The sequence below is a fragment of the Cyanistes caeruleus genome, chromosome 7, assembly GCF_971803275.1.
Source record: "Cyanistes caeruleus chromosome 7, bCyaCae1.hap1.1, whole genome shotgun sequence".
In the NCBI taxonomy this organism is placed as follows: domain Eukaryota; kingdom Metazoa; phylum Chordata; class Aves; order Passeriformes; family Paridae; genus Cyanistes; species Cyanistes caeruleus.
Window position 1 is genome coordinate 23,399,023 of NC_141707.1, and position 15,515 is coordinate 23,414,537.

General features: G+C 35.8%; 1 protein-coding gene and 1 long non-coding RNA gene across 3 annotated transcripts in view; one reads left to right on the forward strand and one right to left on the reverse strand.

Annotated features, from left to right (window-relative positions):
• The first annotated feature begins 1,592 nt into the window (after window positions 1-1,592).
• The window catches only part of LOC111932130 (sodium channel protein type 2 subunit alpha-like), a 69,083-nt gene continuing 55,160 nt past the window's right edge, over window positions 1,593-15,515 (forward strand). Inside the window, exons 1-3 of the mRNA XM_086896812.1 lie at window positions 1,593-1,878; window positions 9,946-10,208; window positions 10,785-11,038. The gene's annotated coding sequence lies outside the window, so the exon portion shown is untranslated. The remainder of the gene's footprint in view (window positions 1,879-9,945; window positions 10,209-10,784; window positions 11,039-15,515) is intronic.
• LOC111932142 (uncharacterized) overlaps window positions 3,140-15,515 on the reverse strand; it is a 100,509-nt gene continuing 88,133 nt past the window's right edge. For both annotated transcript variants that reach the window (XR_015288972.1, XR_015288973.1), the window contains exons 4-6: window positions 4,279-4,417; window positions 3,880-4,000; window positions 3,140-3,218 (exon numbers count right to left, since the gene is read on the reverse strand). This is a non-coding gene — a long non-coding RNA (uncharacterized LOC111932142). The remainder of the gene's footprint in view (window positions 3,219-3,879; window positions 4,001-4,278; window positions 4,418-15,515) is intronic.

Consider the following 15,515-nt stretch of genomic DNA (forward strand, 5'->3'; position numbering starts at 1 on the left):
TATGATGTGTTTTCAAAAATATGTTCCCAAGAAATTTAAAATGCAGACACCAGCTTCTCATCATTCATGGGTTTGCTAAATTAACATAATCACATGAAAGCAGAATGTATGCTGTAGAGACAATGAACACTTTTTAATTAAAAATATGTTCCTTCTCAACTTCTGGAGGTTTATAATATTAAAATAAAAAGGAGATTTTATTTTTACTTTTTTTATAGGACTGTGGTATATGTCCACACTCAGTCTCTTTGAAGCAAACAGGGGGCCTAGTGTGAGCAGTATGATCAGGAGTGTCCCTTTATGCTGCATATTAATAAAACCCAAACATTTTGAAGGTGAGGGTACATCTCTTTTGCTTAGTACACAGAGATTATTCTGTACATACAGAATGCATACATCCCCTGAAAATGTATTTCTGTTTCCTGCCACTGGATTCTGGAATTTGGTATTTATATCTGTCAAGCACACAGCAAGTGTAGCTAAAATCTAAAGGACTACTCACAAATTGGCACAAATGTTTTTGGTTTTAAGCTAACTGAAAAGGGGATATCTATTGATATGAGGGATATGGGACATGAGTTGTAGGCAGTAATCACCACTCCTACTGCTTTGTGCAGCTGTGACTTGGTAGGGGCCCTCAAGGTGGATATGTGCTGGCTGCCCTGGGGTTCTTGCTTCCAAATCAAACTGTGTGACCAGGGGACAGAGAATGGGGCTGTTTAAAGCTCTGCAGAAGAGGCATTTAAAGGAACTGCAGGAGCTACAAGAAAGCAAGATATTAATTGCTTCTTATACTCATTTATTCTTGTTTTGTGGAATCATGTTTGTTTATTAAATCCCACATGACTGAACAAAGCTTGTAGCCTGATTTTCAATTAGGTGGGATCCGCAGTGGCCTCCACCCTAAGGCCGTGAGTCATTATATTGCACACACTTGCTGACGCTGCTCAGCATTTCTACACCTCACTTTCTGCAAACACAACACTCCTCAAACAGCCAGGCAGGACAAAACAATATGATATTCACCCCATGCTGCTGCCCATGGAGCAGGTGGTGCTGGAGCCGCTGCTCTAATAATTCTTCCCAGGATGTCCAGAGGAATCCTAGGTAAGCAGATATAAATCTGCACATGCTCAGGAAGCCTGTCTAAGGGAAAGACTTTGAGCTTTGCTTTTTACATAAGCATACTACATTTTACACACTCGAAAGACACGAACATAGTGCCAAAAATACGTGGTAGTATTTAATGAATAAGAAAGTATCAAGATAATTAGCAAGTTCCTCATACACCAGTTAGGGAGGCAGTCAGTGTCTGCGCTCTGTTATTTACACATTCCTCCGTTCCCATGCATTTTAAAGGAAACAGCACGTTTAAAACCAAATGCTCTGTTCAGTGTACACGGACACGTGTTTTTAGACGGAATTATTTTAAGGAGAAGGTGCTGTGGAGGGCTGTTCAGCGCTCGGCGCGGCTCTGTGGGCCCGGCGCGGGCGGCGGTGCGGCGGGAGCCGGGCGGCAGCGGAGGCCGGCGGGCCGCGCTCGGGATCGCCACCGGTAGGTGGAGCTGCCACGTCAGGTGCTGCGGGCTCGTCACTGCGCCCCTGCATCCCCCTGCATCCCCCTGCCCGGCCCCCCTCCGCAGAATAAGCTGTTTTCTCCTCTATGTTGGGTACCACAGAGTGACTGAGAACAGGAAGCGGAGGCAGAAGCAGAGAGGATTCTGGAAAGGTCTCTGTGTTTTCCACCGAGAATACAGAAATTACGATCAATTAGTAAGGCTTTGTGGATGGAAATCTGGACTGTTTCAGGAGGAGACACATATTACATTAATTTTGGATGCTGGGCTTTGCAGTGATTTTTCATTCTCTTTCAATCAGGTAAGCTGGCAAAACATTTAATTTTACCTATCATCAGTCATGGCAACATGATCTTTTCCACATTTTGGAACTGGATTTTTCCCTCTGGTTTGCTGTTAAGGTAGAATCAAAGATGGAACGGGGAATTCAAAGCCATTTTGTACTGACTAGATTGTGATGATGGTGTGATTTTTTTTTTTTTTTCTTTTTAACCCCGTTAAATCCGATATCTGGTCTCTTACTCTGAATGTGATGTTGTAACGCAGTAGTCTTCCTCACAAAATCAGATAATTTTATAATCATGATATACAGCATTAATTCCAAGCATTTTATAGAAGTGACCTTGTTTCCTAGGAAGAAAAATCTGGTGATATTCAGACTCGGGAAGAGAAGGTCTCATAAGATTCTGAGCATCTCAGATTCTGATGATTCAGGGATAAAATCTACATTGTTTTTACTGCTGTTTATGTGGCATTTGAAGAAACTGCCTTATTAGCTAAATCTTGTAAAAATACATAGGGACATATTTTCATTCTGTGCCATTTTTTGCATGGTTGTGTGTAGGAGAGAATGGACTCACCAACTGTTAATTAACCAGAGGTCCACACCAAATGTATAGTTCACATTTTGTCTGTAACGTTAGTATCAAGCTTAATATATGCTTCTTAATAGGACTGTTTGAAGATATCAACACAAGAATTACTATATTTCTTCATTTCATTGTCCATTCATCTATTGTCTCATTCATTGTTATCATAATAATTAAAGCTGTCAGTTATTAAAGGTGAAAGGAAAATATCTACTGAAGACCACTTGAATACGTGAATTCTTTTTTTCACTAGTGGTTCTACAGATACACATAGACATTAGAGATACGTATGTTATGTTAGTATTGATTTGGAAATTATTCCAAAAGAAAGCACTAGGGGAAAAAAAAGCCAAAAAAAGCCCATACAGCAGAATAAGGAGCCCACAGTTTACACATCACCACCTCAATCCATATATATATATATAGAAAAAAAGCAGGATTGGCTCTCAGGTGTTATTCGGAGAAGCAAGCAAGGCCTGTACCTGAGGCAGTGATGTGAAAGAAAGAAGTTTTTAATTTGTATTCTTTATGGTGCCTGGGGTATCCTTGTTTAACTCCAAGATAAAGAATCACTAATAAAGATGCTTGTTTTAGAAACGTATCATGTTTGCGTTTTCATAACTGACTTGTAAGATAACAGTTTCAAAAGGGACTTTTAAACTCTAACAGTTTAATATTTAATGTTTTCTCTCTTGCACATCTCCATTTTGGGATGGAAGGTTTCTAAAGACAGGAATGTGAGCTGCTGCAGTAATTTGAAGCCTCGTAGCACCTGTTAAACAGATATGTTGTTTATTAGGCCGTGATATTTACAGAAATTATGCTTGTGTCGTCAGTTTACAATTTTTCCCTCAATGAGCAGATGTTAGATCCCTATACTGATTTTCTGAGCTGTGCCAATAAAGCTCAGTATTGCAAAGTTCTGTATAGGTAAATACTAGATGTTAGCAAAGCAAGACAATTTTACATTTTCAATGAAGAACATGAAACAACTTCCCTGTGCCCTCTGAGAGTGTCAGAGTGGTAATTTGGTCATTTCCCCTTATTATCAGCTTACCTGGAGTGGGAATTATCAAGGGAAAGAAGAAAGCATAAAAAGTAGGGTGTGTTTAATCAATATGCTGGTGATACCTTTTATGCTTTCATCTCTTTTTCTTCACAGATGGCATTAGATGAGTTAACTTTTACATTATGAAGATTAGGCATGGAGAGAAATTTATTTGCCATCAAAAGAGCAAGGATTTTTTAAGAAAAAAAAAGGATAGTGGGATGTAAGATGGAACTTTCTGGCTGATGATATCCATTTCCTTCTGCTGCTCCCATTTCAGCCCAGTATAATTTGTTGTGTGTATGCTATATACTAATGACATTACTGCAGCCCCACAACTTTTGATGAATCATTGAACAGCAGATACTAAAAGAGATCTATGTACCAGGCAATCAGGTTGTGACCTTGTTCTCTGAAGTACTGATCTTGGCCCCTTTTATCTATATGCTCTTCTTGCCATAAGATGACAAAGGAAAAGAATTGCTTGAACTCTGCTTCAGTTAAACCTAAGGAGAATAAATGCAAGTTTGTGATATATGGTACTTTATTTGTGTGTTTTCTGAATTCTGACAATGATTATTGTAAATAAGTTTCAGAAAGTGGCATTTACTCTGTTCTTTATCACAAAATTCTATTTAGAAGTTAGAAATTTAATTTACGAAATTCTAGTTAGCTTATTTTTCACTCAGTATAACTCTTCTGTTTTGTTTTTTTACCTTACAGCTGTTAAACAGTAAGATATACTGTTGCCATTTGCAAGAAATACTGTTTTTTTCATCCTTACCTGAATAAATGAATGGTTTAAAGCATCACAGTAAAACTGATACCCACTAGTTCAGGCTGCTTACAGAACACATGTATGTCCTCTAAGCTGTGGTATCAATCAGTCCATCAAATCAACTGCCAACCACCATAAAAATCACCTGTAGGAAAAAGGCATCCTCTTAACTGGAAACCTGATATTATTCATTACATCTCCTTACATTCACTATTCCTGACTAAAAGCTGTGAAGCACCTTGTAATGGCATGTCTGAGTCTGATACTGACCAATAGGACCTTGATACTGGAGCTGGCATCATACAACCTGTTCATCTGCTTTCATCAAAATTTTCTTTATGAACAGCTGGAATCCCCAGTATATTACTGTGATAGTGTTATTGCTTGACTTTCCTTGCCTTATGATGAGGTAAAGCAGAGGGAATAGGGATAAGAGCAGCTCAGGCAGGGACTGTGATACTTGAAAATATAAATATAGATTATGTACAGCATATGCTCTTGAGTAACCATGTAAGTAAGTGTGTACTACCACTGTAATCCTAAACAGGAGTAAGCGAGTTAAATTCTACATCACAAAAGTATCCAGTTTCTCATTTTTTCGTTACACAACCCCCGATTATTTCTTCACAGTACAAACAAACAAACAAACACAATAAACCAACAACAGCAAAAAAAAAAACAACCCTAAGATCCAGATCTCAAACAAAAAGTACCAGATAATCCACCCCAAAATGGTGATTTCAAATTGTTACTAAATTTTAATGTGGTCCCCAGTCTTGGTAACATCTTATTATGAAAAATTACTGTTCATTTACTCTATCAATTAAGACAGATCACAGAATATGTTTTACAGTGAAAAATGCAACTAAAAAAGTTAATATTTAATTAAAGAGATGAGGATTTTTCACATGTATAAGCTTAAGGAAAGTGTTAATCAGATTAAATATTTGTCTAGTTAATAATTTTTATTGCTATTGATCTTATGACTGAGTAGTTTTACTTAGGTAATCACAGAGCTACCATGTGCACAGGTCCCTTGTTCAACCTGGAATTGTTTTTCCTATTACTTCTCTGGGTCAGCCTTCTGGATGTCATATACCCTTACCGAATGGTCATATTTTGAATATGCATATATTGAGTGTATAGTCCATATGCTTGGGTCTGGCACATGCCAGATATATCAATTGCATACATGCTGTACCTGCTCAGGGAAGCTGCTGTTTCATGGGTGCTGAAGTTACACCATATAGATCAGCTGAAGAGCACATACAGCTGACTCCCTGTCCCTGAGATGCAGCAGGGACATCCTCATATTTCTTTCCAAGATTTCCTGAGTGAACGTAATGAGGCACACCGGTGAGTCTGAGAGGATATCACAGATTCCAGTAAGGAAAACGGCTGGGATGAGCATCAGCACTACTGGTTCTGTGATCCCCTTTACCATACATACCCATTATAACCACACAACAGGAAGATCTTGGGATAAGTTTATCCAGCAGGCAATTCCTATTTATAGATAATTTATACTTAAATTAGATGTTGCTTATTTAATTTTAAGACCCTCCTTTTTGGTGTGAGAGGGGATCAGTGTTCATGGTCTTTTAGCATAATTTATTTTAAGAACAATGTGAAGCAAGAAACTTCCTTTATCTGCTTAACCATAAAATATTATTATGTATGATTATATAGGATTCTAGGAAGTTATAAGTTTGTGTTCAAAATCACTATAGAAATGCAGATGAAGGCAACCAGGAAATGAAATGTTCACGGGAAAAATAGTTCCTTTTATGTAGGACAACAAAGCACTATGTGGCCTGGCTACTGTATTAATTGAAGAAAAGTCTGTCACCATTTCTCATAAATTGTGTCCTTTCACTGCCTGGTAGTCCTGGAATAGAAGCAGAAATTTTTTGAATCCATGTAGCCTGAATTCAGGCCCACATGTCCCAATTTCTTGCCTGCCTAGGTTTGCAAATCCTGAAAACTCTGTCCTTTCTTAGGCATTATTGACTATCTTTTAATGTTTGGAACACACACTGAGGCATTCCAAATTTGTGTTGGTTAAAAATAAACTCATAGGAACCTAAATTTCTTGGTTCAGTTTTAAATACATCTAAACACAAAGTTTTCAGATGTTAAATGAATGTGCCTCATTGCCTTCTCAAAAGCCAGTCTCAGAGGACAACTGTGCAACTGTAGCAAGACTCTGATACAAGAATATTTTTATCCCTTTTTATTAATATTTGAAATATACATGTGACAGTCTTGGAAACCTGAATGTGAATTTGTCTTTGTCACACTTTTAAATGATGAGTGAAGGTATACACCTAACTTAGACTCTTGCACCTTACCAAGGAGCAAAATAAATCCCCCTCATCGCAAACAGCTTTGAATGTTTTTAAATTTTCTTTAAGTTTATTCTTACTTAATAGCCCAATAATCTTCAAAACTTATGACAGATGAAAGCAGAAGTACCAGGCTTTACAGGTAGAAAGGCAATCAGTAATGTTATTTTTATGTCTGAGTTGTGTAAACTTGATGACAGAAATAAGTAGGCAATTTCAAAAGGGCCCAAGAGTCCAAGGTCAGATTGAACTGAAGGAGGGCAATCCTAATGTTTACTGTCATTTAAATGAAATGTCTAAAGAAAAGCCTGTCACTAATATTTAAAGCCAAAATGCTCGCATGAAGAAATCTGACCTGAGACAGAAGTTCTGACCAAAATCAATATGGATAAAATTCAACCTGTATTATGAAGGATTTTCCTACCTATTGAGTGAAGCTGTAACTGAGCATTAAAGGAGTCTTCCTGAAAGGATTTTGCTAACACAATTTTATATTACTTGCCATGTATTTTCTACATATCAATTTACTTTAGTTATTATTAGAATAGGTAGAATACTAGAATTCTAGCAGCTGCTACAGCACTAGCTATCATTCCATAGCATATATCACTTAAAACTATAGGCCTCTAATTAGTACAATATTTTGTTAATATACTGAAATTTCAACTTTATAAGGGATAACTTTTAGAGAGGTGGTAGAAGTTGTAACTTAAAGGGTTTGCACCTTTAGATTTATTACATGCAGATAGAGACTGAGATCTAAGTCATACTTCCATACTCCACTTGGAAAACATTCCAGAATTAAGGCTTGATTATATTTTATTAGACAGTTCCATGACGCCTGAATAAATGCCTTGGAGAAATCCATGCACATTTCTCATATGCTGTGTTAAACCTTGGGTATAAAGCACTCTATTTTCGTGTTGACTTTATGTGCATTTTCTTTCTTGTGTAGTAACGATTGCATTCAGCCAAGGACTCTGTGTAAGCCTCTCAAACAGGAGGTCCAATTTTCCTCCTGTGGTTTCCTAGACAACTGTCAAATTCCAAATACAATCAATGAATCTTGTGTTACATGAAGTTTATTCTTTCATATTTTGTATCGACTTGTTTCTGTGGCGTAGTGAGTCTAGAAGTGTTTCAGCTGCATAGTTCTTAATGAGTCAATTAATTTCCCAAGTTTAGTTTGTTTTTCTTAAATTCATAAACCGTGTTTTCTGTTGCAAGTGCATTTTCGTAAGTTTCCCTATAAAAATTTAGAAAGGAGTACTACTTTACAAACAGAGCTTTCTATTTCTTTTATACAACAAAATCAATATTGTGATGTATTTAGATATTGCTCACTGATGTTTTATTGTAACTTCTTTAACATTTTTCCTGTGGATACTGTTATATGTACCAGTGTTTCAACTGTCAGCACATTTAAATTTTGAATACGCAAAGTATTAGGAATTTGTTTAATTTGGACGATTAATTTTGTGGATAACTCTTTTTCTTGTTAATCTAGAACTGGGTTAACACTTTTATAATTGCTCAACACCAGATATCCATACAGCTGCCCACAATTCTGTTCATTGCATTTGCCTCTAACATGGGATTTCACTTAGGTGGCACCATCACTGGCATATTGTCCTGTAATGGTCTTCTAAGAAAATCTCATTTTGAATAACCCCATTCCTTTATTTTCCAGTTTATCATTATATTGTAAGGGAACTGAAGAGCATGAGGATATAGTTTATAACATTTCTTTGAAGCAATATCATGTCTCAGAATTTAAATCTTTTCTAACCAGTTTTAGATTAAATGCTTATGCCATATATGCAGAAGACTTCAGGAAAGAGCCTTAAATGAAAGAATCTATGTAATCTATCCATCAGGAATCACCTCTGACTAGGCCTGAGATTTTACCTGTGCTTAATTCTTGGAATATGAATTAAGATAAGCTGCCCTAAATAAAAATATTTTGGTCAACAAATTATCAGCCAAAATAATATTCTATCATCACTTTCAGCTACAGTAAAACTGTGTAATCTGGACCCATCCATGAAAATTTCTGGTATTGGAGTGAGAACCAAGGATATTAAATCAAGAAAAAAACCCCTAGAGGTTTGGGGTTTGTTTTTTTTTTAATTTGCTTGGAGTTTTTTTTGTTTGGTTGGGTTTTGGGTATGTTTTCTTTATTTATTTGTTGGGCTGGTTTCCTCCTCTTCTTCTTCTTCTTGTTTTTTTAGTGTATTGCAAATTATACAGAAAAAAAAATATGTTAAAAACTATATGAGATTAGATATTGGTTGAAATCCTGTAATGAAATTACACTGACATAGCGTAGGTCTACTATAAATTCAAGACAAAGGACACACAATTCAGCCAACCTGCTTCCTTCAAGTTTTGCTGTAATTACCACTTATACTTCCATGATGCATAGAGGTAGAGACAAGATTTGGGTTATATATGAAAAAGGGCTCTCTGCCCTTTAATTCAAAATACAGATTTGTTAAAATTATCTAGTCTTCTAGTGTTATTAGTAATTCTCATATTAAAGATGAATTCCTCAACAGTTTGCACACTAGCAGATATTTTACAACTGGAGAGAAGTTACACTTCCTTTTTGGAAAAAATTTGTCATATGAATGTTTAGTATTAGTGATTGTTCTTTTATTAGGAATTTTTAGAATCCCTTTCATATTATTTTGAAACTTGTGAGCAAAAGCACTTAAACATTTTGCTGTATCTGACCATGAGATCAAATCTCAGCCACAGTGCTGCTTGAGAGGCAGAATCCAGATGCACCCAACAGTCAAAGGGATGGGAAAGTCCCATCTGTACCCCCAGGGAAAGCTGCATTCAGTGTAAAATATGCATTGGTGGATAAGTATCAATGGTGGCAGAGTCATGATTCCCTGAGGTCAGTACTGGAAACACAGCTTTCACATGTCTTCAGTGGAGCCTCTCCAGTAGTGAGTCACCACAGCAAAATGTACTGAATCAGTGCTTCGCTCAAAATGACCGAGGAACTGAAAGAATTTGTTCTTAGCCATCACTGGGATGAGTTTATGTTACATTATGAAACAATGGAAGTCTAATTATGTTACCACTTATTGTATATTTGGGAAAATACAATTCTAGATTGATAGGAAATAGTACTAGGCAAATTTTAGGTTAGTTTTTGAAGCACATTCTCTGTACTTGAAGTATTTGGAGATCCTCTTTCTTTAAGAGTAAGAGGAGCAGTGGTCTAAGAGAAAGATTTCACTTTTTGTTTTCCCACCTTTTGTGTTTTCTCTGACCTGATCTGTGTCTACTCAGATTTTCTTTATTTTACCTACAGAGTTTCTACAGTGGCTGTTCATTCTCACTGTATTTGGAGAAAAGTATTATTAAGAGCTGCTTTGGCAAGAGCAGAGACCTAAAAGAGAGGGATGTCTTCTTTTCTTCTCTAGAAGTAAAAGCAAAATAACAACATTAAACAGTAAAAAAAAAAATAAAAAATAAAAGCCAGAAATATATCTAGATGAGATATCCAAATGAGAATAAATGTCTCAAAGACTGCTCATCTGAATCTCAATGGCTGAAGACTAATATGTGTAAGATGTAAGTAGATTATTTAAATTTAAAGAACTGGATACCCATTAAAGGCTGAGAAAGACATGGCCAACTTTTGGCCAGCTCTTGTAATGATGCAAGTAATATATACTGAAGTACCTGAAGAATAAGTGTTTTTATGATGTTATATTCCTTGGCAGGGAAGAAAAATTTTGTTGCACAAAGAAAAGCATTAGTACCAAATATCTCTATGATAGATAACTTGAAGAAGTACCCATATGTTCATGCAAATATAGAGTTAATTAGCTTCCATGCCTGCTTAAGGACAGCAGATCTATTGGGATTAATGATACACTGTTCAGTTCCCCAGGTGAGAACACTTCTGTTAGTCTGGGAATTACTGTCTACCATGTCTTACCCCATGTCTACCAAAGGCTGTACTAGTGATGCAGTCATTCCAACAAGACCCATTTTTCCCTTCTAGTGAAAGCAAGCAGATAAAAGATGAGGTGGAGTCTTTGAAAAGCACACTTAAAGAATATTTTTAAATGTATTTTTGTCCTGTATTAGATTTTGTGAAATAACTAATTTTCAATTGTTTTTCTTATTTCTCACTGCTCCTAGGTTGGAAAAATATGTCTATGTGGATATGTAGACTTACCCTTGTCTACGGAAATTAATTTTTGATAAGCTTTGGACGTAGGAACAAAGAATGAGAGAGGCTTGAAGGAACTGCAGTCTTGAAGAAGCTTCAGGTCTCGAGGAGAAGCCTTCCTTACCAATTCATTTTCTGCTAGAAATGCAGTCTTTTTCTTTTCACATTAGCAAAAGATGCAGAGGTTAAATTCTGAGATTTGGCATTTCTTAGAAAAATAAAGGTAAGACTGTCTTTTCTTCTCAGCCAGAAATAATGTTTCACTGCAAAAGATGGCTAGTTGATATTCTGCTACATATCTTCACTAAAATACCAGTGAAAAAATGATAAAAACACTTCTATGAGGTCCAGCTGTAGAAATCTGTGTTACTTATATTGGAGCTACTTTTCTTTAGAATTTTAGGAACTCTTATATTGGAAGGTATTTGCAAGATGTTGATTAGAGTACAATATTCCAATGAGGTTGATGGACTGAGAAAGAGACCCTTCCTCTTCCTCTTCAATTGCATATGGTCTTCATTTGTCCTTCTTTAGGTTTCTCCAATACTTCAAGTGTTGACACTTGATCTCTTTTTCCCCATTCTCAGAGGCAACTCATGGTGTTAATGAAAATACAAGGCAGGTTAACTTTTAAAGAATTCCTAGAGGTTTTGGTCAATTTTATCTATAAGATTGTCGTGGTTGGGTCAGATAATTTATTTTGGGAGTTCTACAACTTGCAGATAGATATCTGAGGAATTCAGGTTTATCCCTTTACATAACTGAATTTTTGATTACTAAGAACTGAAATAAAAAATAAGAACAAATTAATTTGAAAGTAAATGTTGGAGAGAGGTTGAAGGAAGGAAAGGGGTGACTGGAATGGCAATGGGCACAAAGAGACAAATAAGTGAGGGAAAGGCTATCCTTAGCAATGTCTGGTGAGAGGGAGTAGTGTCCAACAATATTTTCCCAAGAAGCAGCTTCTGGATCTTTCAGACAGGTCTGAAATTGCTTCCAGTCTGTAATCTAATCTGTTTTGAGTGTTTTCCCATCTGCCTAGTCTTTCACCAATCAGACAGAACCTCATGTAATGTATTCTACACAGATTTCCAAAGTCTGATAGTGTTCTCTTTTGCTGAGGTTGGGGTTTTTAAGGTTTAGTTAATGTACTTTCACACCTAATTTCAAGTCATCAGTGAGAACATGAAATAAAATTTCATGCAATACCCCTGAAGCACCTGAAGCTTTTACTACATTTACTGTTCTTTGGCCAGGTTTCAGCCTATGTGAGTTACCAGTTCACATTCAGCCACTTATTTTAAATCACTGTATTCTAAATCATTTTAAAGCAAGTTTATATTAAGGAATATTATTTCTGTGACAAGTCCTTATTAGTTGTATATAAGTTGTATATAAATATAAGTATTTTCATCTTCCGGGATTTATTAATTTTATTAATAAACACCTGGTGGTGATTTCATTATTTTTATTTTGAATTGTTATGTAACACTAATGCCTATAGGCTACTGAGGTTGACTGTACAAATACAGGCAAAATACAAAACAGAAGTACAGTCATTGTTACAGATAAATTATAGTCTTAAAAAAGGACACAATGTATCAATAGTAAATGTTAAATTTAGTGGAAAAAAGGAAAATAAATCCTATGTATTAATCAGGGGGGACCAATAATAACAAATTGTCAAAGTTTAAATTACTAGATTGCAGTTTAAAGAGTCAGGTTCTGACCAGGTGCTAAGTTTTGGAGGCTGTTTTCACCTTTGAGAAAATCACTCCTTTCCTTGAAATACCTGTTTTTATGAAACCAACTTTCATGCATTCCTTGCCTTAGGACCAAAGGACAATTTTAACTGAATGTCTCTTTAGATATCTCAAAAAAATCTGCATTGCATTGCATTTACCACTGTGAACTACAGCAGTGACATTTTGAGTCTCTTTTGATCTTTTTGTAATTCTGCTTTTTTACTAGAATATTTTAAAGGAGTAAAAAATAGGGTAAATATGCCAGGATAAATGGCAAACAATGGTAAATGTCAGTTTAAAAGATTGAAAAGATAATGATCTGTAACTTAAAAAATATATATTTCAGACCACACTTCATGAAATTATTCTCTGTGCATAAAAGCCATGAGAACTGTCAATAAAAATATTTCGTTTTAGTTCTTCACAAGAAACTAATACTTACAAATCCTTTTCTTTCTAGAACAAATTGAAGGCAGCATTTCCTGATTTGGAATTTGATCGAAGCACAGTAACTTAAATGTAACTTACCTTCTCTTTCAGAAAACCAATATCTGAATTTTGCAAAGCAGCTTCCCAAACACTAAGAGCAGGAGCTAGGATGACTCATTTTTTCAGACTGTCCCAGGATATGTTCTTTGTATCTCTTTCCTCGTAGGGACAGTAAGAGCTTGAATTGAGGTATTTTTCTGATATCAGCACAGAAGAGCTGCACTTTTTATTTCTGACCTGCAGAGAGTAATCTCTAGCTAATGCTGAGGTGGTGCCACCCTGTTGTTTCTGTCTGTTCCGCTGTGGGAGAACCATTCTTTTGATTTGGACAAATAGTTTTACTTCCATTGAAGCAGCTGGTCTTATTAACACTAGCAATTTAAAGGGAAGTTTTTAATCCAGGCTTTAGCATCTCAGAGGTTGTTGCAGGGTTTGGCATAGGGGAGCATACTTGTTCCAAGATACAGCTTCTCAAATAAAAGATTAGCATAAGAAAATTAGGATAGCTGGTCATTTCACATATTCCCTTTGCTATCTGCATACTTACTTCAACCCTAATCAAGTGTTTCAGTTCTAATGGAATGAAAATCTCAGTAGTCAGCTTTTTCAAGGTTTTAGCAGCCAGTACTACCTGGTACTTACGCTGGTACTTTCACTTTTACCATTTGCCCTATTTAAGATATCATAAAAATAGATACCTTCAGGCCACTTCTTCTGGCTTTTTCAGAGATACAGGAAAATTAATTTGACATTGTTAGCGAAGATATTTTACTTACTTTCAGACTCATCTTCTGTAAATGATGAGAAGATTATTATATTAAAAATAAAATTTAACAAGTTATCTGTGGACATTAGATAACTAGCTGAAATATGTGTAAAATTAAAAACATATAGATACTGTTGCTCAGTCTTACTCTTTAAAGGTAGGGACTGAAGTAAAACTGGAGAAGGATTTAAAAAATGCAATGCTCAATTATAACTAAATGGCAAAAGCATGTCTTTAATAAATGGGAACTTCATTTTCTAATGCAATGAATTAAATTATAGAGCATTACATATATGATATATAGGCTAGAATTTTATTTCAAATACGTGAAACTCTCTCTGCTGAGCAGCAGAAGGTACAGAGGGGCCTGGACCACATGTAATTTTGAGACTTTTTCTTTAAAGACTGTTTTCAATGACAATTATTCCGAACTATTAGATATACAGAATGTCTGAATTCTGCCTAATATCATTCATATCCTGGCAGTTTAGTGATCAGATAACAAGCGATTTTAAAACCAGTGAAGGAAGAAGAGGAAAGCTATTACTAACAAATGAGTTGTTCATGATTCAAGGATTGCTAAGAGCTTGTTCAGGGCTCAGTACAGGCAGCAACAAAACTTTTGTTTCATTGATCTATTAAATTAAGGCATGTATAGCAACAGTAATCAGATACATATTTCTGTGTTATTCTGTTAAGCTTTGTAAGCTAAATGAAAATGCTTGGGGCATATTTAGTATAGGAAAAACCTTCTTGTGTAATAGCAACAGCAAAGACAAGATATAATTGCACTAGACAGTAATGGAGGCAGGTCTCAAGTAATGTTTCCAACTTGTCAAGAAAACTTTTTTAGGGCATGTTTTTTTCCCTGAGAAATACAGTGAATCCTTAAGTCTGCCAATTCTTTCACCAGTAAGTCATTGGCTCCTTTGTGGATTTCTAGCAATACAAATACATATCTTTTAAGTGAAGACAATTCATTTTGTTATAGCATTCATAGCTGTAACTGTTAATGGATGAAAAGCAACCTAAATAAATGCACTGAACTATAAAGACAAGGCAGACATGCCGATGACTTGATTTAGATGCATCTTTTGAGACTAGTTTCATAGAAAAGGCACCTAGGGTGACAAGTTGAATCACAGACCTGTAAAATGGGGAATAAAGAAATGAATTATTCAGAAAGACCAAAGAGAAACCTCAGACATCTTCTTAGTTCATTAATCCTGCATGAGCAAAAGTAGTAATCAAAGGGCTGTATCCAGAAAATGAGTATGCTTTTAATTCTAAAAAGAAGGGACAAGTTTGAGTTTAGGATCTTTGTAATTGGGAGTTACATTAATTAAAAAAAGGGATTAGCAAAGGCATCATCTTGAACAAAGAAAAAATTAGTAGCAGAAATTTCAGCATAGAAGCCTGTGATAAGGTTGCCTGCTGGAGACTCTGGCTGACTTTATAATTTATTTTTCCTTTTATACTTCATCTGTGTCTCCAGCCACTCCAAGGTCTCTGTCATTCTGCACATTACATTAACTCATAGTTCTCCAGGATACTCCTTGAGAGAAATTTTCTTCTTTGTGTCTACAGTACAATGTGTTTTAATTATGAATTTATGGTCAGGTATCCTTGTTCTGCTCTTGTATTACTTCTCCACTTGGTCCTATGATCTACTGACTAAATTATTTCAGTGACCTCAGTGC